General features: G+C 40.7%; 1 protein-coding gene across 7 annotated transcripts in view; it reads right to left on the reverse strand.

Annotated features, from left to right (window-relative positions):
- The window catches only part of LOC137301143 (kazrin-like), a 656751-nt gene extending 634169 nt beyond the window's left edge, over positions 1-22582 (reverse strand). For 2 of the 7 annotated variants that reach the window (XM_067970588.1, XM_067970589.1), the window contains exon 1: positions 22111-22582. The gene's annotated coding sequence lies outside the window, so the exon portion shown is untranslated. The remainder of the gene's footprint in view (positions 1-22110) is intronic. The other 5 variants (XM_067970585.1, XM_067970583.1, XM_067970586.1 and 2 more) reach the window with 3 other exon arrangements.
- Between the last annotated feature and the right edge of the window lie 3579 nt (positions 22583-26161).

Consider the following 26161-nt stretch of genomic DNA (forward strand, 5'->3'; position numbering starts at 1 on the left):
GCAGAGAATTCCACATTGTAACCACCCTCTGTACAAAATACTTTTGCTAACCTTCCCTTTGTGATTATCTTAAATTTGTTCCATCCTGCTGACCAGTGGAATCAATTATCACCATTCACCCCATCATAGAGGCCTTCAAGACTATGAAAGCCTCTATCAGCTCCAGTGAAAAAAATTCTAATTTGTTAAGTCTCTCCTCATAACTGTAACCCCTCATCTTAAGTGGGGAATCTACACTACACCTTTTCCATTGGTTTTATATCTTTCCCATAATGGGGCACCCACAACTTCACACAATGCTGCAACTGCTGTCTAACTACAGTCTTAAAAGTTCAACATTAATCATGTCAGCTTGGCTCAGTCGTACTCTCATTTCTGAATCAGAAAGTGTGTCGTAATTTCATTCTATATTATAAACTCTTCCAATTTACCAACAACTGAAATTAGAGTCAATGACCTAGAATTTCCGAGCATCCTTTTTGAAGAATCCAGTCCTTTAGCACAATTTTCCTATACATAAAATGTTGGAAAATTACAGTCAGAGTGTCTGTTATTTCTTCCTTAGATTCCCTTGAATGTAAATTTTCAGGTTCTGGTAATTTGTCTACCTTAAGTTTGAGTAACTTCTTTGGAATAATTTCTCTTTTGAATAATAACCTCCACTGACAGTTCTATACCCACATCTGGCAATTCTACAATCCCAATATCTGCTTCCTCTATGAAAACTGAGGTAATGTGCTTATTTATTATCTCTGCCATTCCTTCACCCTCCATTACAAAAGCTTGCCTTCTATCTCTTCGTAGCCCTACCCTTACTTTGACTATCTTCTTACTACGTGACTATAGTTGCCATTTATGTCTATTTTTCATTTTCTCTTATATTCTTAATCTCCCTTTTTGTAGCTTTCCTCTATATTCTTTATATTTGCTGTAGCTTTCATTTTTATGATCTGCCCTGTGAGCACAAAATGTTTCCTAGTTTCAAATTTGATTAATCTGTCCACTCAGTCACGAAACCCAGCCTTTGATACACTCGCCTATTTTCCTTACTGGAAATTATTTGAATTGAGCCCTTTTCATTTCCTGTATAAATATTTCCCATTGTTAATCAATTCTAATTGCCAATTTTTCCTTTTCTTTAATCTGGGCAAGAACCCTTTTTATCTAGTTACCATCTGTTTTTTTTCAGTAAAGTACCTTTGTGCTCAATTTTTCTTTTTCTGTTCTTACACTGAACCTAGTTATATTGTGGTTACTGTTCCTCTACTTTTAGGTTGCCTATTTACTCTGCTTCATTCCCAGGACTAGATTAAGAAGTTATTTCTTCCTTGCTTTAGTTGCAATACATTGACTGAAAAAAAGTCCTGAAAACATTGCAAAATACTCCTCTTATTTTAAGACCATTTTCCCTATCCCAGTCTATTTTTCTATAATTAAAATCTCCTACAATTATGACTATTGTCAACACACGTCTCTCTAATTTGTTTACAAACTTCATGCTCAACTTCTCTCTTACTGTTCAGCAGTACTTTATATACTTCTACAAATATGACCAATTCCTAAATATTCAGTTCAATCCAAAAGGGACTGCTTTTTGGATCACTTCTCTATTTAAGTCCTTACACACTAGTATCATGATCTTGGGGTAGAGTTTCCGCTTTGGGCGCAATCGGCAAATTGGGCTTGAAATTGCACTGATTAGGTTACAGTTAAAGTTCCTGCTAAAATATATTTGCATAATCATAAAAGCTTGTGTAATAACAAACGTAAAATCTTCCATGAACTAGCGCATAATAGGTTTTTTTTCTTTGCATCAAGAAATATTCATTGATATATTTAACAATGGTAACCTGGTGCAGTTTTATTAATACAGCTGAAAATGTATTTATCACAAAAAAATAAGTATTTTTAATAAGAGTGTCTAGTCCTCCACCTGTGAGTAATCTGATTTTAAATCATTGAAAATTACTTAAAAAAAACTATACCGAGCCATTTACTAGCTTCATTGGTGTACACCAGCTAAATGTCGACTACAAGATTCTGTCTAAGGCCATCGCCAACAGACTCAAGTCTGCTCTGGAGCAGGTGATCCACCACGATCAGACCCGTAGTGTACCCAGCAGGAAGATCTCTGACAGCATTGCGCTGCTCAGGGACACGATTGCCTACGTGCAGGACAGGGGGTGAACACCTGCCTCATCAGCCTGGACCAGGAGAAGGCCTTTGACAGACTATCTCAGACGTACACAATAGACGAGCTCTCCAAAATGGGTTTTGGGGAGGGAATCCACGATGGCATCAGAATGCGCCATGCGGACATCAACGGGTGGGAGTCAGAGAGCTTTCCAATCAATCTGGAGTCAGGCAGGGATGTCCTCTTTCCGCGTCTTGTACGTATGTTGTATTGAGCTGTTTGCCGCGTCCATCAGGAAGAACGCAGGTATCAGGGGGCTGACGATCCCAGGCAGCAGAGGCTCTCAGGTTAAGGCCTCCCTGTACAATGACGACGTCACCATCTCATGCTCCAATCGACAGTCGGTCCACACACTGATGGGCATCTGCGATCGTTTCAAGGTGGCCTCAGGGGCCAGAGTGAACCGAAGTAAAAAGCGAGGCCATGTTCTTTGACAGGTGGGAGAACCAGTCCCTTGTCCCCTTCACTGTCAGGTCCGACTACCTGAAGGTGCTGGGGGCCTGGTTCAGGGGCCCCTGGCCTGCACAAAGAACTGGGAGGAGTGGATCGCCAAGGCCAAACAGAAGCTTGGTATGTGGGTGGAGCGATTCCTCTCCATAACCGGCATGAATCTGGTGATAAGGTGTGAGGTACTCGCGGTGTTGCTCCACATAAACAGGGTCTGGCCCACTCCCCACAACTCCGCCGTCTCAGTCACCCAAGCTATCTTCCACTTTGTCTGGAGGTCCAAGGTAGAAGGCGTCCCACAGGGTCACCATGTACAAGCCCTCAGACAAAGGTGGGGGGGGGGGGGGGAAAAAGACCCTCCCCAATGCTACTCTGATCCGGATGGCCACTTTTGTGTGTAGCTGCCTCAGGATATGTGTAGAGCCCCAGTAGGCAAACACCAACTGTCATTACGTGCTGAGTTTCTACCTGTCCAACAGACAGCTTGGTCTGGCTATTCTGGCCGAGCAGGCACAGGACTTCCCGTCCGGCTAGACAGTCTCCTCCCCGCCCTCGCCCCCCCCCCCCCAACCCCCCCCAACCTGTCCCAGGTGGAGAAGTTTTTGAGGAGGAACCTCTTTGACACAAGGCCGTCAGACAGTGGTCAGCACGAAACGTTCTAAGAGTCCTGTAAGGAACGGAGAGGGTGAACTCGATCCGGGGTTTCCTCTGCGACCAGACGGTCGATGCCATTTGGCAGAATGTCTCGTCGCCGGAACTGACCAACAGGCACTAGGATGTAGCCTGGATGGTGGTGAGAAAGGCCCTCCATGTGCAGTCCTACCAACACACATGGAACCTCAGCGCCACCACGAGCTGCCCTCGAGGCTGTGGCGGGGAGGAAACAGTCATCCACCTCTCTTTGCGCAGAGGGTGTGGAGAGAAATGCATTGGTATGTGACCCGGGTAATCCCAAACAGTTTGGGAGCACAGGACGCTGTGCTCTACGGGATGTCCCCCGGGACGCACACCGAGACAGATATCACCTGCGGATGGCAGACCGTCAACTCGGTGAAGGAGGCCCTTTGGTCCACCCGAAACATGCTGGTCTTCCAGCTCAAGGAGCTGTCCACGACCGAGTGTTGCCAACTGGCACACTCTAAGGTCCAGGAGTACATGCTGCCGGCAGTGAGGCGAGGTGCGACCTACGCAAAGGGTCTATGGGGAAAGGCCACCCCGCCTTGTATTGTACACAATGAGTCATAAGAAATATTGTGTTTGAATTGTAATAATGAGATCGCTTTGTGTACGATCTGTAGTGTTTTGGTTTGAATTGTACTGGTTTGAATTGTGATATTTACATAGAAATTAAAAGATACACACAGTTCAATGAAATAAAGTATATTTTGAAATTTTAAAAAGTCAGTTTCTTAGTAAATTAAATATTTTTTAATATTTAAAAACATTTAAAACGTGCCTACTAGTGCCAGTGCACCTAAGAAAACGAGCTTAATTTGAAGACCCTCCTTGAACGGCTGCAATCGGCGTAAACGCGCCGTCCTCATTATTTCAGCTTTGTGGCTGGGCCGGCTTCTGGCACAATGATTTTTGAACTAGCATTAAAGGTCGTGGAAACTCGATTTACACTTGATGTAACTTACGCTTCATTTTCGGCAATCTTTTGCGCTGGTTCGGGCAGATTGCGCTGATAAAACCAGTGCAACCAAGCAGAAACTGTCTAATTAATATCGCAATTCCCCCCTACTTTCTTCTTCCCTATCCCACCTGAAAGTTTTAGACGCAAGAATATTTAACTGCCAATCATGACTCAGCTGCAGCCACATTTTAATTACGGCTATTGTCATGATTTTCTAATTCAATGACTTTAGTTCCGTAATTTTATTATACGCTGTGCATGAATATACATATTTTAGTTTGAATTTGCTTGGTTTGGCATTTTCATCCCTTTTTGCTTTCTCTATCCTGATTTTTTTCCCCAAAACTATCTTCCCCTGCAGAACCTTTAACATTTCTACACCCTTACCTCCTATACACCTAAAGCTTTGCTTGCAAGCTACTAATTCAACTCTGCTTTTGTCTGTCCTCCGCTATTTTAGTTTTAACCCTCCCCACAATTCGAGTTATTCTTCCCGCAAGGCTATTGATCCTAGCTCAGATACACACCATCCCATCACCACAACTCTCTACTGCCCCAGAACTGGTCCCATTACCGCTGGAATATGACCGTTCCCTCCATATTTGAACAAATTATATAATTTTGGCACCTACAACTAAAACTGTAAATTTCTGATTTCGCTCCTGTGAAGCACCTTGGCACGTTTTACTACTTCAAAGGCGCTATATAAATGCAAGTTGTTGTTGTTCACAGTGTTTAAGTGGATCAGACTGAATACCATTTTTCCCTTGTATCCAACGCTCTGCTAGATTAAATGCAGTCAAGGTGTTACAGTTATTTGCAATATTTACAGATCATAACACGGCTTCATACTGTAGCACTAACTCCTTTTAGGTCCAAGTACAATATGTCCTTAATTGGAGCAATACCAAAAAGCTGATGACTACAAGGATACAAGAAGTTACATTACATTTTTACATTGTGCACGTGATTTTTAAATTCTTTGGTAAAAATAAGACACTAAAATGTACGGTTCAGTTAGATCTCAGCACAACCACACAGTGCAATAGTTCAATGCTCTCCTCTCCTCTCCCTCCACCAAACTAGCACATGCACACATTCTATTGTTAAATGCTGCACAGATATCATCTGCGGCTGGAAGACCATCAACTTGGTGAAGGAGGCCCTTTGGACGGCCAAAGCCTGCTGGTCTTCCAGTTGAAGGAGTTGTCCACGACCGAGCATTGCCGACTGGCACATTCCAAAGTCCAAGAGTACGTGCTATGGGACGCACTGAAGCGAGGTGCGACTTACGCAAAGGCCCTATGGGGAAAGGCCACCCCACCTTGTATTGTACACCATGAATCATAAGAAATACTGTGTTTAAATTATAATATTGAGATTGCTTTGTGTACGATCTGTAATATATTGGTTTTGGAATTAATTGTGATATTTGCATTGAACTGTATGTATCTTTAAATCCTATGAAATAAAGTACATTTTGAAATTAAAAAAGCTGCAGTTAGAAAGTGACATTGTAAACAATTCAATGCCAGGCATAAAAAATCATAAAAATTGGACAACCCAATCCCAGCAGCATACAAAAAAACTTAGTAATTAGATTAAAATATTTTTTTTTAAAAACCCTGCCAGGACACCAGTTAGTGGCAAGGGGAAGAGAGGAGATATAATTTGCCTCAGTAGCTAGAGTGAGGGAACAACATTAATTAGGACCCGCTCCTCCTCCCAATCTCTGCTCAGTAACCCCAGCTGGAAAGTGCACATTTGTGGAAGTCAGGTGAGGACAAGATCAGGCTTGCTCAACTGGGAAGCCCCCCAGTGCGCACCATCTAGGTTTTTAGGAGGAAAGGTCAATTGGATGAGGTAACAAAGGTCTGGCAGCACCTGTGGTATTCATAGCCCACCAGGAGTCCAGGGGATGAGTGGTAAATATTGGTAAAAAAACATTGTTGCTGATGAAAGTAATTTTATTTTTAAAAAAGTAGGAAATATGCGCAAGACTTAGAAAAGTGAATCAAGGAGTAAATTGCTTCCAAAGTTTGCCCAGTTCCGCTTAATTCCTTCTCAATACTGCTGCCTTTATCATCAGCCAGGACAAAAATACAATGTAGTCGATCAGCATCTAAAAGAAACAAGACAGGTTAACGTTGTGTGTGGGCCTTTTATCAGAATGGTTCTGATGAATGACCTCCACCCTAAACATCGATCTTCCCCCCAAAGTATTGTTATTTTTTCTCTTTTAGAAGCTGAGAAACCTGTGAATTTCCTGTATTTGCAGTTTTTCTTCACTATTAGCCATGTTCTTCGATTTTTAAAAATTAAGAATATGAAAGAAAACATTTGTCGAAGAATAATTTGTTACATTCAACCACAGGTCATCAGAAGAACTTAAGGGGAGGCAGTTAGTATACAAAGAAAATTCTAGTACCTTGTGATTTAAGGTTTGAATTCAAAATGTAATTCAAAGCTAGTTTCATTAAGGTATGCCTATAGTTTTTTTTTAAAAATAGAAGAATTGTAAACAACTTTAACACTGCTACTAAAAAGTGACTACAATAGTTTAAATAGTGAATGCTGATGATATCATGGAAGAAATTAGTTTGGAGTTGCTGACCCCAAGTGGGAGTAGGGGCAGTAGAGTTCTAGATGCATGGAATTTATGTAGGGTGTTAATCAGGATCAGTCAAGGAGGGCACTGTTGAATTCAAGTCTTGAGATGATCATTGCACCTCTGAATTAAACCAATAGCCTTAGGCTCAGAGCAAGTGGTATTAATGTTGGCAGCACAGGTAAATCAACAACAAAACGATGATAGGGTCATAGTAGGCTAGCTGTCACACACATACCTTTGTTGAAGGCAACTGTCATTTTTGACAATAAATTTGAACAACACTACTTGGTTGAGTGGTTCTCAAACTTTTTTGGGCTGGTGCCCCCCAAAAAACTCTGAATCAATCATAGGTAATCAAAAGCAAAATACTGCGGATGCTGGAAATCTGAAATAAAAACAGAAAATGCTGGAGAAGCTCAGCAAAGGGAAGGTTAGCAAGTCAGGCAGCATCTGTAGAGAAAGAAGCAGAGTTAACGTGTCAGGTCAAAGACCTTTCGTCAAAAGAGTTAAAGTTTTTAAGCAAGTACAGAGCCAGGGAAAGGGGGGGGGGGGGGGGGAGGGGAAATTGGGAGCAGTGGTTATGATCTGAAGTTACTGAAATCAGTGTTGAGTCCGGAAGGGTGTAAAGTGCCTAAACAAAAGATGAAGTGTTGTTCCTCGAGTTTACGTTGAGCTTCATTGGAACAGTGTAAGAGGTTGAGGACAGCGAGGTCAGTGTAGGACTCAACATTGATTTCAATAATTTCAGGTCATAAACACTGCTCCCATTTTTTCGGTCAGCTAGTGGTGGTAATGGTTCTGCTGCTGCCATTTACAACTACTCCTGATCAATCTTTTGTTTCTTAACCTGTCCCATCAGCATCTTCCTTGCCTTGCACCATCATCCCTTTTGTCATTTGATCACTCGTGCCCTCTACCCTATCACAGACCTTCCCTTTTGTTTGTTCGTTCCTCCCCTCCACTCCCTTCCCCAAGCTCTGTACTTACTCAAAAACTTAACTCTCTTAACATCTTCCAGTTCTGACAAAAGGTCTTCAACCTGAAACGTTAACTCTGTTTCTTTCTCCACAGATGCTGCCTGACTTGCTGAGCTTCTCCAGCATTTTCTGCTTTCATATCACTATAGACAAGTGGTCAAGTGTCTGCAAAAAAAAGTCCATCTATCTACCTCAATTTTCACTCTCATCCTTTTTAACTTTTCACTTTCCCTTTCCTTCCTTTTGCTTTTGCAACACTTTTCCCTCTACTTCCTACTGTATTGGAGTCATTAACTTCGGAGACTTGAGAAGATGAAGGAATTGGACAGATCTCATTCAGCCTGGAAGGAGCTGCTGAAACAAGAAGTGAAAAGCCAGCTTGTGCTATATCTTGGTTGGGACTTTTCTGACGTTCCCGGGTGGTAGTTGTACCACGGTTCGTAGATGCGTAGAATAGTTAACCCAAAATGCTTCAGCAAATCACAAAACATAATCTTACGCGCCGCCTGTCATGTACATGGGATTTGAGGACGGAAGTGGAAGAGAAGTTACAGAAGATGATGAGTGAAAGCATGATTGAACAGGTGGATTTTAAAGCCTTTGAAGGTTGGGAGAGGATGAAGGGAATTAAGAGAGTTCTGGGGCATGGTGGCTGAAGGCTGTACCACAGATAGTGCAGCAAAGAGGAGAAAAACACACAGCCATATGCGTACAGTGGATTCAAGTTGGAAGAACGGAGGTTATGTGCTGTACACAAGGCTGGAGAAGATGGCAGAAATAGAGTGGAATGAGACCATACAGTGATTTGAAATGAGACCAAGGGTTTTAAAGATGATGCAGCGGGAGATAAGGAGCCAGTGAGGTCAAAGAAGATGAGGATGATGAATATGCACGACTTAGCATGGATAGCAAAGTTGTGTGTTAGGTGGAGCTTAGGAGACTGGCAAGGAGAGCGTTGGGAGAATCAAACCTTCAGAGGTGACCACCAGATTAAACCAGCGCCAACAGACTCAACAACTCCTCTGAGTATCGCACTTAAAGATTTTGCAAATAATGAAAGCAAGACAACATACAATTCTTGGTAATGGTTTAATTTTCAGCTGAAGCACTGATACAGGGAGCATCCTTTTAATTCTTCTATGGAATTGCAGAAAAATGTTATATGGTTATTTCTACATAATTAAGTTGTTTATTGATTACAATTAGAATTGTTAATCCTCTGTGAAAATCGCACATTGGCCATGATGCTCTTCATAGTTAATGTTCATCAGTGCGCCCTCACGCAATGGGGCAGTACTATTTCTCAGATTCCAGTTTGCATAATTAAAAAGAAGCGAGAATGATCACAATCTCATCACGTACACCACAAAAGCAAAATTCACTATTTACAACTGAACCCCCACCCAAACCCAAGCTAATTTTTGTTTTAGCTCCCAAAGGCATAGAGTCTTTGCTCCATATCCACATGTGGCTGGGCACCTTCCAGTACTTCACACAAGCAACAGCAGGTTATTCAAATCAAGGTGCATTATAGCTGAGCCAGATTCTGTCCTCACTGGAGGCCTACACATCCAAACTTTCAGCGAGAGTGATCAGGAATAGGAACCCTGGACAAATTTTGCAACTTTGTTCCCAAACAAAAGGCCGCACTGTGCTAGAACAAGACAGCATTGCACCTGTGAAGTTGGTTGCTTCAGTCACAACATATCACCATGTATGATTTGTGTTGTACTTATGAGGGTGCTATCAAAGTAACATGCAGTTAAAAAAAATATCAAAAGCACTTCAGTTTGTTCCTGTCCTAGCACAACACTCATTTAATCAAAAACTGAATAAAAATCACTGCATGAACTCCATTTATTATGAAGAAAAGTACTGGCTAGAATATTTTCAAGAATACATTTCACTGTTGAGATGAAGCCAACAAACCTCTCCACCTACTACAGAAAAGTTCTGTAGACAAATTCGATGTTTTCATCAGTGCTCAAGCACTGATATCTATATGCTATAGGGAAACTGGTACTTTTCCCATACGATTAAATGTTGTGTATACTCTTGACCTGCTTTTATATTGGACTAGTTACCTTGATAGTGCCTGCAGCCTGTAACTTAAAGCAAACTTACTGGATTCACCAAGGCTAGCAATAATAAATTTATTATAGTAGGAGCTGGTGCCACTAGCAGCACTAAACCAATTTAAAAGCAGCTTTAACTTGTCACCTCAAATTGTTCCTTGCACTACCAATGACGGGGACAACCTGCAACAATCAGTACTTCATTCAAGCTCAGTTATATAGCTCTGGCACAACCCAACATTATTGCCTGTCCCAGTTCAGGTGAACGCAGCATGAAAATTTCACTCACCGTTATGCCTCACTGAAATTCTGGAGATTATTAAAGAAAACAGATGAGGAAGCATTCTGTCACAAGTATTCATCACTTGCCTTTTAACTTCTTTCCAAAATAAAACAGAACCGCACTAACTTTAGACTCAGGGCTCTTGACCTTGAGCGCAGACTCTTGACATTTTAACAAGCAGGTATCAGATATTCCCTAAAAATCAGGAGGTCTTTGAGTCAAATTGCAAAAATTGAATTTACAAGAGTCCACGTCTCTTCTGCCAACAGTGTAAACTGAAAGATTTCACGTGGCTTCACCGGTTTACAGGAATCCTGAGAATTTGGGCTCTTCTACATACATGCCTATCAGGCAGAGGCATGTGTGAACATTTGGTAAAAGCCCAAAGCAATGATTTGAACTAGTCAATTATTGCACAAAAAGGCAGACACAAAACTGGTTAAGAAATACATGATAATCCAATATCTCTTGTGGACACTGGAAACTTAGCAACAGTGCATGATGAAATGCATTGCTGGACTACAATCAGGTTATCACTCTACCTTCACACACAGATACTTACTTTAAAAATAATGCAGTGCTCTCCCAACGTCAAGTGGGTGAAGACGACTGGTTAGAACTGAGCCACAGACCAAAAGACTCAGGGTTTGATTCTTGATATATGATCACAGTCAGAGCAGCGGTAAGGGAAGAAGAGAAAAAAAGTAGGGCTCTCACTCCCATTTCTATTCAGTCACTCTTGCTGGAAGCACGAATGAACATCAGAATAGAATCAGGTTCACCTGTGCTGCCCTTCACAGAAATGCTGCCCAAGGTCACACTTGATAAAGGAGCACATGGATGATTTATCAGAAGACTGGCACACCCTGGGAACTATACCCAAACAAGTGTCACCATTTTGGAGGGGAGAAAAAAAAAATCAGGGGAGGGAAGAATATAGGAAACTTCTTACAAAAACAACTTTGGCAGCATTATTACATGCGAGTTTGTACAGAATGGTGGTCTGATTCCACCCAGGAGTTCTGTGCATAATTCTGGTTACGGTATTATGAAAAAGATGGCCAGACATTGGCGAGGGTGCAGCGAAGGGCAACTATATCGATAGCTGGGATTAGGCACTCGAGTTATAAGGAGAGGTTGCAGAGGCTGGGAATGTTTGCAATGGAGAAGAGACATTTTAGGAACAATCTTATAGAAGTATACAAGATCTTAAAGGGTACATAAACAATAATATGTTTAACAGTCACAGATTTTGCAACAAGAGGACATAGCATCAAACTTAGAAAAGGGAGAAAGAAAAAACAATTTAGGTTAGTGAGGTATGGATTTATTTTATGAACATACGAACAATGATGGACAGGAAAATACCCTATAGTCCATCCAGTCTGTCCCATGCAGTTGTGATACCTTGTATATTCACCCCACCCAAAACCATTTGATCTCCTGGGAAAGGCGAAAAATCAGATTAAAAACCCAGGCCAATTTGGGGGGAGAAAAACTGGGAAATTTCTCTCTGAGCCCCCAGGCGATCGAAACTAGTCCAGGTGATCACTCTGGCACAGATTCTATGTAGTAACTTTTGTACGAGGTGATGTCAGCCCCAGCCAGAAACAGGTCCAGCTTGCACTTGTAGGAATTCAGTGAATTGGCGTCCACCGCACGAGCTGGCAGCTTGTTTCAGAGATACCCTATTCTCTGGGGGAAAAAATACCTAACATCTAACCTAGATCTGGCTTTGTACAACTTAAAATTGTGACCCCTGGTCCTCCCTAACCTATTTAATCAGAACAAACTGTCAACTTGAACACAATCTATTCTCTTTATCAACTTATAAACCTCAATCAGATCACCACTAAGTCTACACTTCTCTAAAAAGTGTGGAGTCCCAGCTCTTTTAGCCTATTTTGATAACCAAGATGCTTTAAACTGGGAATTAGTCTAGTGGCCCTCCTTTACAGCCTTTCCAAAAGCTTCAATATCACCCACCAAGTGAGACGACCAAAACTGGACACAATATTCTAACGGAGGCCTGACAAAGAACGTCTTGTACAAACACAAAAAAGTATGCTTTGTCTTATAGTCAATTGTCCTATAAATGCACCCCACACCCTAATTGCTCCAGCTAGAGCTTCACAGCATTGTTCATGAACCTTTAGAGATCTATACTCAAGAACATCCAGATCGCTTTCTTTCTCCACCTGCTTCAATGCTTTTCCCCGAAGGCTGCATGTATATGCCCACATGCATAACGCTGTACTTTTCCAAATTAAGCATCATTTGCCAGTCACGAGTCCAGTCCCCCAACATATCAAGATTCACCTGAAGCAATTGAGCATCGTCTGCAGTCCTGACACTCGCACAAATCTTAGAATTATCTGCAAATTTGCAGATCGTGTACCCAACACTTACATCTACATTATTAATAAAAAGAATAAAGAAGCAACACTCCCAACACCGATCCCTGCGGGACACCACTGGTAACCAGTCGCCAAACAGATCCAACTCCAACTATAACTACTTCCAGCCAGTTCCCAATCCAGCTCAATATATTACCACTAATACCAGAGGCTTCGAGCTTGTAGAGAAGCTTCTTGTGCAGTACCTTATCAAAAGCCTTTTGGACGTCTAAGTAGACGATGTTTACTGGGCTTCCCTCATCCACCATATTGGTGACTTCTTCAAAAAAATAATCACATTTGTTAGACATGACCTTTTTTTGAAACCATATTGGGTGTCCCTAATATGCCCCTCTCCATCCAAGTGATCATGTATTACATCCCAATTGATTCCCTCTAGATTCTTTCCTATTACTGATCTCAAACTAATGGACGTATAGTTACCCAGATCCATCTTAGCTACTTTTTTTTTTAAAAAGATGGGGACCAATTACATCCCACAATGCAGTGAGCTATTTTGGAAATAAGTTAAAGAGCAAGTGCTATAAGATTAAACTACTTTACACAGAGGATGGTGAATGTATGGAATGGACTGAAGAGAGCGGCAGTGTGGGCTGACTGTACCAACAAATTTAAGAGAGTTGGAGACAAATGTAATAAGAGGGATGTTACAAATTTCAGGTTTGGTCTGGATATTCCCTCACTGGTCTCTCCCGTAAGCAGATCTTGCAACCCTTACGATCAGCTTACCTTTACTGCCCAATATCTAGTCATACGATAGTGTGACCTGGGGCTGTAACAATAAAGCCCCATGTCAAATGAGCTGGATATTGTAATCTCACACATGGCTCCACGAGCTTCTCCTTTCTTTCTAAGGGCAGAAGTGATGAACACTCTACAGAGACTGGGCCAATACAAAAACAAACAACAAGAGGCTGGTTTATTTTAGAGATTACATGTGACCGAACAGACTGGTAAATCCTGAATTGTAAATTATTCCTTAACACTTCCAACAACATATAAACCAATAAAGCACACCACCCTGTCCCTGCCAGCAAACTAGAACACACATTTTCCACCAGTACCTTCTCACTGTTTAGCCCAACTCTTCTAGAAAGGACCTGTTTCCCTCCCCTTACCAACTCTAGCAGGCGGATTTCCAGACTTTTTAATTCTAGGCTGCAAAGGAAACCTCTCCCTGCTCAAGTAAGGCTGCCAATTAAACTTCTACCACCGCCTGACTTCCAAGTCTTTATCCAAATCCCTTCTGAAAGTTACGATTGAATCTGCTTCCACCACCCTCTCAGGCAGTGCATTCTAGATCATTACAACTCGCTGCGTAAAAAAACATTTCCCCATGTAACCTCTGGCTCTTTTGCCGGTCACCTTAAATCTGTGTCCTCTGGTTGCTGACCCTTCTGCCTCTGGAAACATTTTCTCCTTATTTACTCTGTCAATTACTCCTGAAGTCTGTTACTATCCTCCACATTGTTTACTACATATCCAAGTTTCATGTCACCTGCAAACTTTGAAATTATACCTCTATATCCAAGTCCAGGTCATTAATACATAGCAAAAAGAGCAGTGGTCCTAATACTGACCCCTGGGGAACACGACTATATACTTCCCTCCAGTCTGAAAAACAACCGTTCACCACTACTCTCAGGGCTTTCTGTCCCTTAGCCAATTTTGTATATATGCTGCCACTGTCCCTTTAATCCCATGGGCTTTAATTTTGCTAATAAGTCTATTATGTGGTACTTTATCAAATGCCTTTGAAAGTCCACACACATATCAACCACACAACCCTCATCAACCCTCTCTGTTTCTTCAAAGAACTCAATCAAGTTAGTCAAACACGATTTTCCTTTAACAAATCAGTACTGACATTCATTTATTAGCCCATACTTTTCCAAGTGCCAATAAATTTTCTCCCAGATTACTGTTTCTAAAAATTTCCCCACCACCGACATTAGACTGCCATCTAATTGCCGGGTTTATCCCTCTCCCCTTTTTTGAACAGGGGTGTGACATTTGCAATCCTCCAGTCCTCCGGCACCATCCCCATATCTAAGGAGGATTGGAAGATTGTGGCCAGAGCCTGTGCAATTTTCACCCTTACTTCCCTCAGTAACCTAGGATGCATCCCATCTGGACTGGGTGATTTTTCTAACCCTGAGTACTGCCAATCTTAAGTACCTCCTCTTTATCTATTTTTATCCCATCCAATATTGTTACTACCTCCTTTACTGGTACATCGGCAGTTTCCATTATAAAGCTGGACATAACAACTTAGATCATGGAAATACAAAAGGACTCAAGTACATCTCCACATCCTGATTATCCCCCAGCCTCTATTCCCACTTCATCTGAGCAACTAGTATAATAAAAATCATACCAAGATCCTTGCATAGCGAAAGAGTCAGAAATCCTGAAATGTGATGAGGTGTATAACAGATAGAGTGCAATATGACATTTCCTAGACGGTAAGACAGGTCAGATGGACCACAAGGGCCTATTCCTATTCTTTACATTCCTATGTCCTTATAGGATATCAGTATGGTGCAATAAAATTGTTTAACTGCTGGTCACCCATATGCCCTAAACAGACTTTCAAATTAGTGATCTGTCTGTTTTTTTCGGGGGTTAGAATCTAACCTCAATGCTCAGCCAGATATTCAAGAGCTGCTGAATATGGAAAAAGAGGACAACGACATTTGTTTAACAAACTAACTCAACGATAGGCAGTCAAAGTCACTGATTTAAGGCTCCCTCGATAGCTCAGAGGTAAGGTCAATGTCTCCAAGCCATAGACAAGGAAGATCCTCAATGTAAATCAGCAAGAATGGAAGCGATCGGCAAGCAGGACTTGGTGCGGGATAGAATACGGCGACAGAATTTTGGATCAGCTGAAGTTCAATCTCGGCCAGGGAAGCAGTTCGGGTATTACAACTCGCCGTAATGCCTCTGAGTTAGAGAATGGGGGTTTCAAAAAAAGAGATAATCAGCCAGGTGCTTGCTTTTGATCATTATTCAATGACTCCAGCAGGAAATGTGCACGTGTGGATTTCAAGAACAGGATCTGGCTCAGCTTTGATATCATCCACAATTGGATAGTGCCTGCCAGCACTTACATCACAGTTACATAGAATTTACAGCACAGAAACAGGCCATTCAGGCAATCTGGTTTATGCAGGTCTTCATGCTCCACACGAACCTCCTCCCACCTCACTATCAGTTTATCCTTCTATTCCTTTCTCCCTCATGTACTTATCTAGCTTCCCTTTAAATGCATCTATGCTATTTGCCTCAACTACACCATGTGACAGCAGGTTCCATATTCTAACCACTCTCTGGGTAAAGAAGATTCTCCTGAATTCTTTATAAGATAGTCATTAATAAATCCAATATTTACGGCCCCTAGTATTGGACTCCCCAACAAGTGAAAACATCTTCTCTACATCGACCCGATCGAACCCCTTCATAATTTTAAAGATTATCTCTCTATCACGTCACCTCTCAGACTTCTATTTTCTAGAGAAAAAAGCCCCAGCCTGTTCATTCTTTCCTGATATTTATAACCTCTCAGTTCTCATCCTTGTAAAATATAGAGTTTACACATGAAAAATGGCCATTTAAGCAAGGTACTAGAGGGTGACCACTGCCCTAATGGAGTCACAACAACAACAAGGCCTGAAAATTGAAGAGTGAACAAAACTTCAGTAATATAAGACACCTATTGATTTTGTCTGCTGATCCTGTGGTTGTTTTACATCTAAACATGAATGCTGTGAATGGAGTTTTAAGGTTGCCTCCTCTTATTTCATATCCCCACATCATGATCATCCCATTGCACCAGTCAATAGAAGACACACGATAGACAAAATGTGTGACAGATGGCCAACATCAGCTCACACAGGTATGAAGTGACACCGTAACCACAACAATAGAGCAATTTCCTGTGAAAGTCACAAGTTGTTTCTCTCCAGATATGTCTGACATGCCCATCCCCAACTGAGCAGACTTGACAAGCAAAGAGAAGCCTAGAAATGTCACCCTCAGCCAAGTCGCACTCCAAATCCATAACAGTTTGCACTACTAAGTGTTAGACATTTAATTACAATTTCTTTTAAATTTCTCATGTTTGCACAGAGGTACCCGCCTCCATGTTTCGAGTGTATTCATGACTCAAAGTTGCTTTATTTTTAAAAATGCATACCTTTCAACACTATTAATCTCTTCTGTGCTGCTCTTTTCAACCTTTATGATATCCTTGTTCTATGGGTCTTGCCAATCACCTGGATTTCTCATTAAAACAAAAACAAAAGCTCTCTGAATACGGTAGCAGCTTTGTAATTTCGACACAATAGAGGATATAGCACAGGCAGCCTTGAGGTATTGTATCTTCACAAGCGAGGCTGGCAAAATAGCTCACAAATAAGTTGCTATCACTTAGCTAGTCCCCGCTCCTCAACAGTTTTCAGAGTCCAAGAAAAAAAACAGTTGAAGCTACTTTGTGATGTAACACCCACATGAAATTTGATTATTTGAACTGGTATGATCTGTGACATCACAAAGGTTCTTTAACTGACTCTCTTGTCCAGAAGTACTCCCTGAAACTAATGTGAAGCAAACAGTGCAATATTAAATTTTGACCAGAGCAAACTTTTACACCTTGAATATGAAGTAGCCCTTCAGGTGAAGCATTAACCAATGACCCTTCTGTAGTGGTGTACAGTAAAGATCCCATGACACTATTCGAAGAAAAGCAAAGGGCTTTGCCTGGTGCATCAACCAATACTACCAAACTAGATTATCAGATGTATCTCAATGATGATTGTGGGATCTTGCTGTGTGCAAAACAGCCGATACATCATTGTACTGTAATGTAAATCATTCTACGTGAACCGATTTGAGAGACACAACAAAGAGTATGTTAACCAAGTCTTCCCCCACCCCATATCCATGATCCATCAAAGATTAAACTAATTATATCAAAGAGGTGTAAGTATAACACTGTAACTGGTTGTAAAGTCATACCAGTGAAAGTGTGATTTTTACAACACTCAGCCCATCACTGCCATTTGTAATGATCATCGAACTATTTTCATTCTTTGGAGGTGTCCTCCGCGGAACACACCTATTTTCTCTTCGTTCAGATACTATGGACAAAGAAATATCACACACTAAACAAATGCTCCCTTAAGCAACCATACTGTCACCAACAAATAACATCCTAAAGGCAGACTTAAACCAACAGTAATAGAATCTGCAATTGCAGCTAGCAACTAAACAGTGAAAAGAAATGCACATCACGCACTATCCAAATGACTTATTTCCCAAGGCAGCACCTCTATCTGCAGCAAGTCTGCTTTCATTTTTAATATGAATTATTTCCAAATGGTAGACATGACATTAGAACATGAGCGGCCATCACACACACGATTCGCTCAATCCATTTTATAAACATCATATCCAATGAATCCCCAATTGTCCTTTCATTTTCATTCGTATGAATGACAACTCTCTCCACAATACAGTCTAGACAACAGCCTCATAAAAAGGGAGATAATCAGCTCACTGCTGATCAACGCACACACAGGGGAAGAAATTCCTCCAGCTATTTTTAAACAAATTGTTTAATGCATTCAGGTGAAATTCTGCTGGCTATTCTAACAAAGTTGTTAACCTGTGACACACATCTCCAGATCTCATCTTGGGCTCCAGCGCTTTCTCCACGTTCAAACACCTCACTCTCTACCATCTTTCCCACCTCTCCAACATCCTCACTGCATGCACCATTTCCTCCTCTGACACTGGTTTACTTCTCATTCCCTCCACTCCATCAGCAGGTCATTCTGAGGGAATGCTGCATTGTCAGAAGTACAGTTTTTCATATGGCACATTTTTTCGGTAAAAGACAGAAAAGATCCCTTGGTACTATTCAAGGAGGAGTTTATTCCGATGCCCTGGCCAACATTTATCCCTCAAGCAACACCAACAAGTACAGATTAACTGGTCATATCTCATTGTTGTGGGGCCTTGCTGTCCGCATTGGTTGCCGTGTATCCCTACATAACAAGAGTAACTACACTTCAGAAGCGAATTCACTGGTTGTGAAGAGCTTTTTTCACATCCTGAAAGAAACTATGTACATACAAGTTCTTTCTTTTACATGTGCCTATGAAACTCCATGGTACTAACTGGTCCATTAAAAAAACATGGACGCTCCAGCTCTAAAGGTGTGTATTAGCAGTTGATGCACCTTTCCCCATTTCATCGGCAAAGTGAATGTAATAATATGTAAGGATCAATATTATAGCTCATCTTCATGGTCTGTTTCAATTTAAAGTTCGTTATCTGTTAAATGATTCGCCCCCAACTTCTGGCCTCTAGCAATTACCCATTCACAATCTTAAGTCTTTCTTCTTTATCAATAGTAGCAGTCACTGTTTCTTCGCTTGTTCATTGCAAGCTCTATACGTGCCATCCTACACATTCTTCGTTCAGTTTATGTTGAAATCAAGACCCTGTTAGTATCTTCAAGCTTTTAAAACCTTGGTGTCACCCAAACACTACTACTGATTTATTTACATTAGTATTCCCTCCTACTCTTTTCAAAATTGGTGGTGTTCTGCATTATGGGGCTTTGCCTAGGCTTCTCAATATAGAGTATCAGAAAGCAGGAGCTAGTTATACATCTTCAGTGGGGCTCAGGCCTTTATTCCCTCCTTCCCAACACCCCCCCCCCACCCAAAAAAAAATGCAATGCCATCACTGGATTTTAGAAAGTGTAATGGTGGGCATATGAAATTAGTATTATATTTAGTGGGATGCCAGTGCCACTGCCCCCTGATGCACAGATCCCACACTGCCAGCAGCAACCCCAAAAAATCATAGTAGGTAGAGCACAGGAGGAGGCGATTTGGCCCATTGTGCCTGTGCTGGCTCTCTGCAACAATATGTCCTAGAACCAACAAGAGGCAGGCCATATTAGATTCACTAAAATCAGCTGCGGAAACACTTAATTTTACAGGGCATTCTTGGCAATGGCCCACAGAGAATCCAGTAAGGTTACATTGGGGTTTGCGGACAGCTGAGCAAAACCCACACATTTGGAGCCGGCGGCACTAACATACTGCTAAATACAATACAAAAGCAGATTTAGCTTACAGCATTTGTTCTTCCAAACTAGGGTTGTGTCTGGAGAGAGAACAGGATAATAGTAGGTTGAAGTACTGGTGATAGTAATGGTGGAAACAACGCGAAATTGTGAATCAAGAAGATTATGTAAAAAATGTAACTGTACATCATTAAAGCATATTGGCATATGAGAACTTTCCTATAGTGTATTGGCATCAATGCATTAAATGAGCCCAATGACAACACTAGCATGATCCAAGATAGCAATCTGATATCACAGTTTTCTATTATGTTTGAAGATAAAGGTTGAGGGACTTCAACGATTGGGTATATGACACTGGACCTTTGATATAGATCTATTATTCTATGGGAAAAGAAGAGCTGCCTATCATCTAACCTATTGCTTCCCTTACATAATTTATACGCATGACCCCTTATCCTCCCCAACCTATCTAATGATAATTGTTATTTCTGACAGTGACTTACATAAAAATGAGACTAGAAATATATTTGTTGATGAGTTATTGGATTATCCTAAGTGCAGCTGCAAGTGAGATTAGATCAGCCTTTTCGTGGAACTATGAATACATCAGTCCCCAACCCCATTATTACTTTTCCCATTTTTCCTGATATTGCTTTGCCAATTTTCCCCTTCCTCTCCTGAAATGGATAAGGTTCCACAGGTGCCAGCCACCCTACAGTAACCCATACAGGTGACCATTCTTAACACACAAGCCTAGACAGTGAATGGTGCTGATGGTGGGATATTCAACTATGGAAGGCACGACAGCAGAGACTAGGTCTGTCCTCACCGAACATCCACACATGTTCTGAGCAGCCCTGGCTGATTTTCCCCCCTCCCTTGCTCAGGGGCAAAGAGAGCATTTTAATTGCCCTTCAGATTATTGTTCTCTTGATGAAGTACATTAATAGTATAAAAATATATTAAATACTTCCAATAATTGACACTTAGGTGTGCAATTGAAACACTCAAGTAGAAATACACCAGGAAATAAAAAGTCATATATTTCTAGTGAAGTAACAAAGTTAGATTTATAGAATACACAATTAAGATATACTGATAGAAGAAAAGCTTATGACATGATCAGAATGTTTTTTCCCCTCTCACATCATCAGGATAGGAATGGTTTCCCAATGTTTTATTGTAAAGCTGTTTTACTAGACAATTCAGGTTAAATCTGTGCTAGTCAGAAAATTATAATATGAATGGATACACCTGGAAGACCCATAAGTTATTGAGCAGTTTTACTTGTGCAGATATTTATCAATACCTGCTGACTATAAAGTTGATTTATCCCTTACAGGTGGCAGTGATTTTAGACACCCCTTAATCTGCCAAGGATTCTCGTGAAATAAGAGTTAAACTTTATTAACTATATGGACTAACAATGCCATTTCTCTTACTGAGGTCTAATTTCCTCTATTGATTTCATAAAAAGCTTTAGGCAAGACCAGGGTTGAAGAAAATACAAATTGCTTGGAATTATGTTTTACTGCAAATACCATAATTATCAATCACGAAACAATCCTTTAGTCACAGAATGCTAAATATATTTTATTAGAGGATTACCAAACCATCAGTTCCCAGACTACAATACAAATTACACAAACACACTATTTCTCACAAAAGCTTTGAATAGAATTTAAAACAAATTATACTTACCAGCACTTGATCTGGAATTATCAACTTCAGCAAACCACAATTAACTTAATAATGTGAAATATATATATAATTCAAATACTCTAATCATATTGACAATGCAAAGTGGAGGCAAAAAGTGTAATCCTGGTGTTGCTGTAACACATCGTTCTCCTCTGAATTATTAATTCTTTTAAACAAAACACAATACAGAATTTACTTTTTCCTCTCTGAACATGAATAAAACCCGTGCTATTTTTTAAAGGGCTTATGTTGTGAATTTGATAAAATTATGACTGAATAAAACTAGAATTTGAAGAGCCCAAGAATGTTCTATTTAAAACCCACCCCCACCCAAATAATTTACCGTCGAAATAAAAAGATTTTCGTTTTATTTTATGGATCCCCTCCTCACAATTACAATTAAAAGTATTTTAAACACATCGAATGTATTTGTTTTACTATGAAAACAGGACAGGCAACATTCCCAACTTTCAAAATCAAACCAAGTTTTATGTTCGAAATGTTAAAACAGGAAAAGGTGCCAATAAACACATGACAAATAATGTGAAATATTAAAGGGTACAAAACTGGGAACAGTTATTGTTTCAATTGGGAGACGATATTTGAATTAAAATTTTAAAATAAAGTAAATCTTAAATGAATATTATTGAATGATGGCAGTTACCTGTTAGGAGCCGGCCACGGGTCCGGGTGTTTGAGGCTCTGATCCGGCTCGACTCCGGGTCCGGTTCATCTAATCCAGGTCCGGATCGCCTCGCTTAGGGTTAAAGTTGACCCCCTGTCACTCGCCGACGAGGAATCGTGTCCAGACTCGGAGTGGAGTACGATTGGGACGAACTGGACTAAACTAAACTAGACTGAACTGGATTGAGATGAGGAGCTTTCCTCCCTGGGGGTTTAAACCGCCTCAAAAGCCAGTGTCATTCCGGCTGGTGGGTTGCACTTTCGAAGTGACAGGACTCGAAAGGTGCCGGATTTCGCAACCAATGGCCTAGGCCGATAGGGGAGAGTGAAAGCTGAGGTAAAGCGTGCGTATGCGGGTGGTTGGAGGACTTTAGTGGGCTCGGGAAAGCGGGTCCGTTCCCTGCAAGATGGCGGCGGCGGGTGCTGGCAGTTGGCAGCGCGTGTCTGACTGACTCTCTCCCGCAGGCCTGGGGTGGCACTCGGGACAAACCCTCATAGTTACTTCACTTATTGTTACTTTTATTGCTCAGGTATCAAAACATATATTTTAGCCATCGTGGCTTGAGAATGAATTTGTGAGAGGAAGCTCCTTCGAGATTCAGAGATCAGAGGGCCACCGTCTTCATTAAGATTTGTTCGACAAACTTTTTTCTGTTTGGGGTTGCGGGAAGAGTCAAGTGTTTTCTCTTTTTAACCTCTTTTCCCCTTAAGGAGTTGGCTATGCTGTGGTACAGTTTCACTTGTCTCCATGGTTGCTCGCCCAAGTGGCCGTTTTTTCCCCAGTAAGTGCTGATAGGACATTCAACCAGGGGAGACATCACACAGACTGATTCCTCTCCCAATATCCACACACGGGCACTTTCCAGCAATGGTCACTCCAGGAATACCGAAGCCCACTGTAGCATCCCCACAGCTGTCAAAACTGAGATTAGCCAACTCTGCACAACCAGAAAATGTACCAGGGACCATCCTGGGTTTTATAGCCCAGTTTCCCCCAGGTATTGCATTTTTCCACTGTGCTGTTTGGGGAACACCTGTGCATCATTTTCATCACCATTACAAACAAGTCATACAAAGATGCATTTGATTGTGATTTATCTCCTGTTCTGTATTATAAATAAACAAAAAGTATGCTAAGCACAAGTTCTTTATTGCAGTTCTGTGGTTACAAAAGTCTTGCAGGAAGACAAATATGCTTCAAATGAGTGATTATATAATTCTTGCTATTGTCTAAACTAAATCAGAAAACACCTGAATGCTCCAGTCACTTAAGCATTAGTGAGCCTCATGAATGAAAAATGCTTATTTGAAAGCTGTTAAATTTACTGTTACTTCCTATATGATTACTAGAGTGGTGTGTATCTGTTCAAGACACTTCAGGAATCACTTATTACACATTCAAATATTATGTCATATTTGCATGTGTTTGCCTCAAATTTCATATTTGTAAGACAACAACAAATCACAACAGAACACGTATGTAACATACCAATCAATAGTGGGAATGAAAACCAACAGTCAGTGAATAACGTCAGTAAAACAGCGAGCAAGAAGGAGAACGGGAACCAATGAAACTGCTCAAAACATTTTTGCAAGTCATTTGTGCCACATTTTTTCTCCTCAGTAACTGATGACATAGAATTGGAAATAAGGTTCTCTAACATAAATGCATAAAAAGTTACATAATTCACAACAAAATTGTTAAACTTACCCATACATTTGCCTTTTCTGTGTTTGAAATACACCAATAGTTTATTTATTTATATAACTGCACTGGATGAGAAAAATGCTGTTTATGCACTAAATTTATTTTACAATTTTTATTTGTAAGCAATACCATACATTATTACATAGGAACAGGAATAGGTCATTCAGCCCCTCGAGCCTGTTCCACCATTCTATTAGATCGTGGCTGATCTGTATCTTAACTCCTTTTACCCTCCTTTTCTCCATATCCCTTGATACCCTTACCTAACAAACATCTAGCGATCTCTAGCTTGAAAATTTCCATTGCCCCAGCGTCCACAGCATATTGGGGGAGAGAGTTCCTGATTTCCACTATCCTTGTGTGGAAAAAAATGCTTCCTGATTTCACTCCAATCTGGCTTAGCTCCAATTTTAAGATTGTGCCACCTTTTCCTGATTTCCCCCCACCAGAAGAAATAGTTTCTCAGTATCTACCCTATTGAATCCCTTTGTCATTTTAAATATTTTGATTAAATCATCCCTCAACCTTCTAAACTCTGGCATACAAATCAAGTTTATGCAACTTGCCAACATAATTTAACCCTTTAAACCCCTGTAGCATTCTGGTGAATCTGCGCTTACACCCTTCAAGGCCAATATATCTTTTCTGAGGTACAATGCCAAAACTGAATGCAGTACTCCAGATGGGATCTGACCAAGGCTCTACAACTAAAGCATCACTTCCTTACCTTTGTATTTCAACCCTCTTGAGATAAAGGTCAAATTCTAATAGCCTTTTTGATTGCTTTTTGTACCTGTGCACCAGTTTGTAGTAATTTGTGTACATAGATACCTAAATTCCTTTGCTCCTCCACAGCTCCTACTCTCTCACCATTAAGAAAATATTTTGATATGTCTCTTGTATCCAATGTGGATGACCTCACACTTCCCAACATTGAATTCCATCTACCATTCACTTAATCTGTCAATGTTCCCTTGTAACTTCCTGCTTCCATCTGTACAACTTACAATGCCTCCTAATTTAGTGTCATCTGCAAACTTGGATTCACAACTCCCTATTTCTTCATCCAAGTCATTAATATATATGGTGAAATGCTGAAGCCCCAGTACAGTTCCCTGGGGAACACCACTTGTCACATCCTGCCAATCAGAGAACATTCCCTCTTTTCCTACTCTCTGTCTCCTACCACCCAACCAATTACCAACTCATGTCACAAGGTTACTTCCAATTCTGTATGTTTTAATTTTTGACAATCTATTGTACAGAACAATATCAAATGTCTTATGGAAGTCCATATTGACAACATGCACAAACACTACAATATATATCCACATACCAGTGACCTCAAAAAATGTAACTAGATTAGTTAAATCAGACCTACACTTCACAAATCCATGCTGTCTCTCTTTGGTCAGCTTATACATGTCCAAGTGCTCAGTCACTCTAGCCCCGATGATAGATTCCAGTAATCAAACTGGTGTTAAACTGACAAGTTCTGCCTCCCTTCCTAAATAATGCAGTGACATTTGCAACTTTTTGATCCATAGGTGCAATTCCTGAATCTAATGAGCTTTGAAAAATTATTTCTTTTAACACCATGGAATGGAAACCCTCAGGCCCTGGAGATTTTTCTATCTGACGTCCCATTATTTTCTCATTTTTTATGTATATTAAATCCACTGAGTTCCTTCCGTTGACTTATTTTTACGTTCCCTTGAACCTCTGGTATTTTGTCCTCTTTCCTCACAATGAAATCGTATGCAAAGTATTCATTTAATAAGTCTGCCATTTCCTTATTATGCATAATAGTTTTGTCTGCGTCTATCTTTAATGGGCCCACATTCCCCTTTTACCACCCTCTATCTCTTAATGTATTTATAACAATTTTGGCTGATAGTTTTGATATCCCTTGCAAGTTCTTTTCATATTCCTTTTTTGCACCTGTTATTACTTTCTCTGCATCCCTTTGTTGCTTTTTTAACTCTCCCAGTCTGCTTAATTTCCAATTTTCCTTGCATTTGTGCTAGCCTTTTCTTTCAGCTTAATAATGTCTCTTACCTCGTTTGTTGACCGTGGTTTCTTAACTACACAAGCGGAGCCTTTGCCATTTAGGGTTATGTACTGATTTTGTTCATACCAAATATTTATTTGAATACTTCTCCCTGTCTGTAGGTTTACCCATTAACAGTTCAGTCCAGTTTACTACAGTCAATTCATTTCTCACCCCACCGAAGTTTGCTTTACTTAAATTTAAAACCCTGGTTTGTGACTCTCCCTTCTACCTCTCAAACCTAAGATCAAATTCAATCATGTTATGGTCACT

The sequence above is a fragment of the Heptranchias perlo genome, chromosome 32, assembly GCF_035084215.1.
Source record: "Heptranchias perlo isolate sHepPer1 chromosome 32, sHepPer1.hap1, whole genome shotgun sequence".
NCBI lineage: Eukaryota > Metazoa > Chordata > Chondrichthyes > Hexanchiformes > Hexanchidae > Heptranchias > Heptranchias perlo.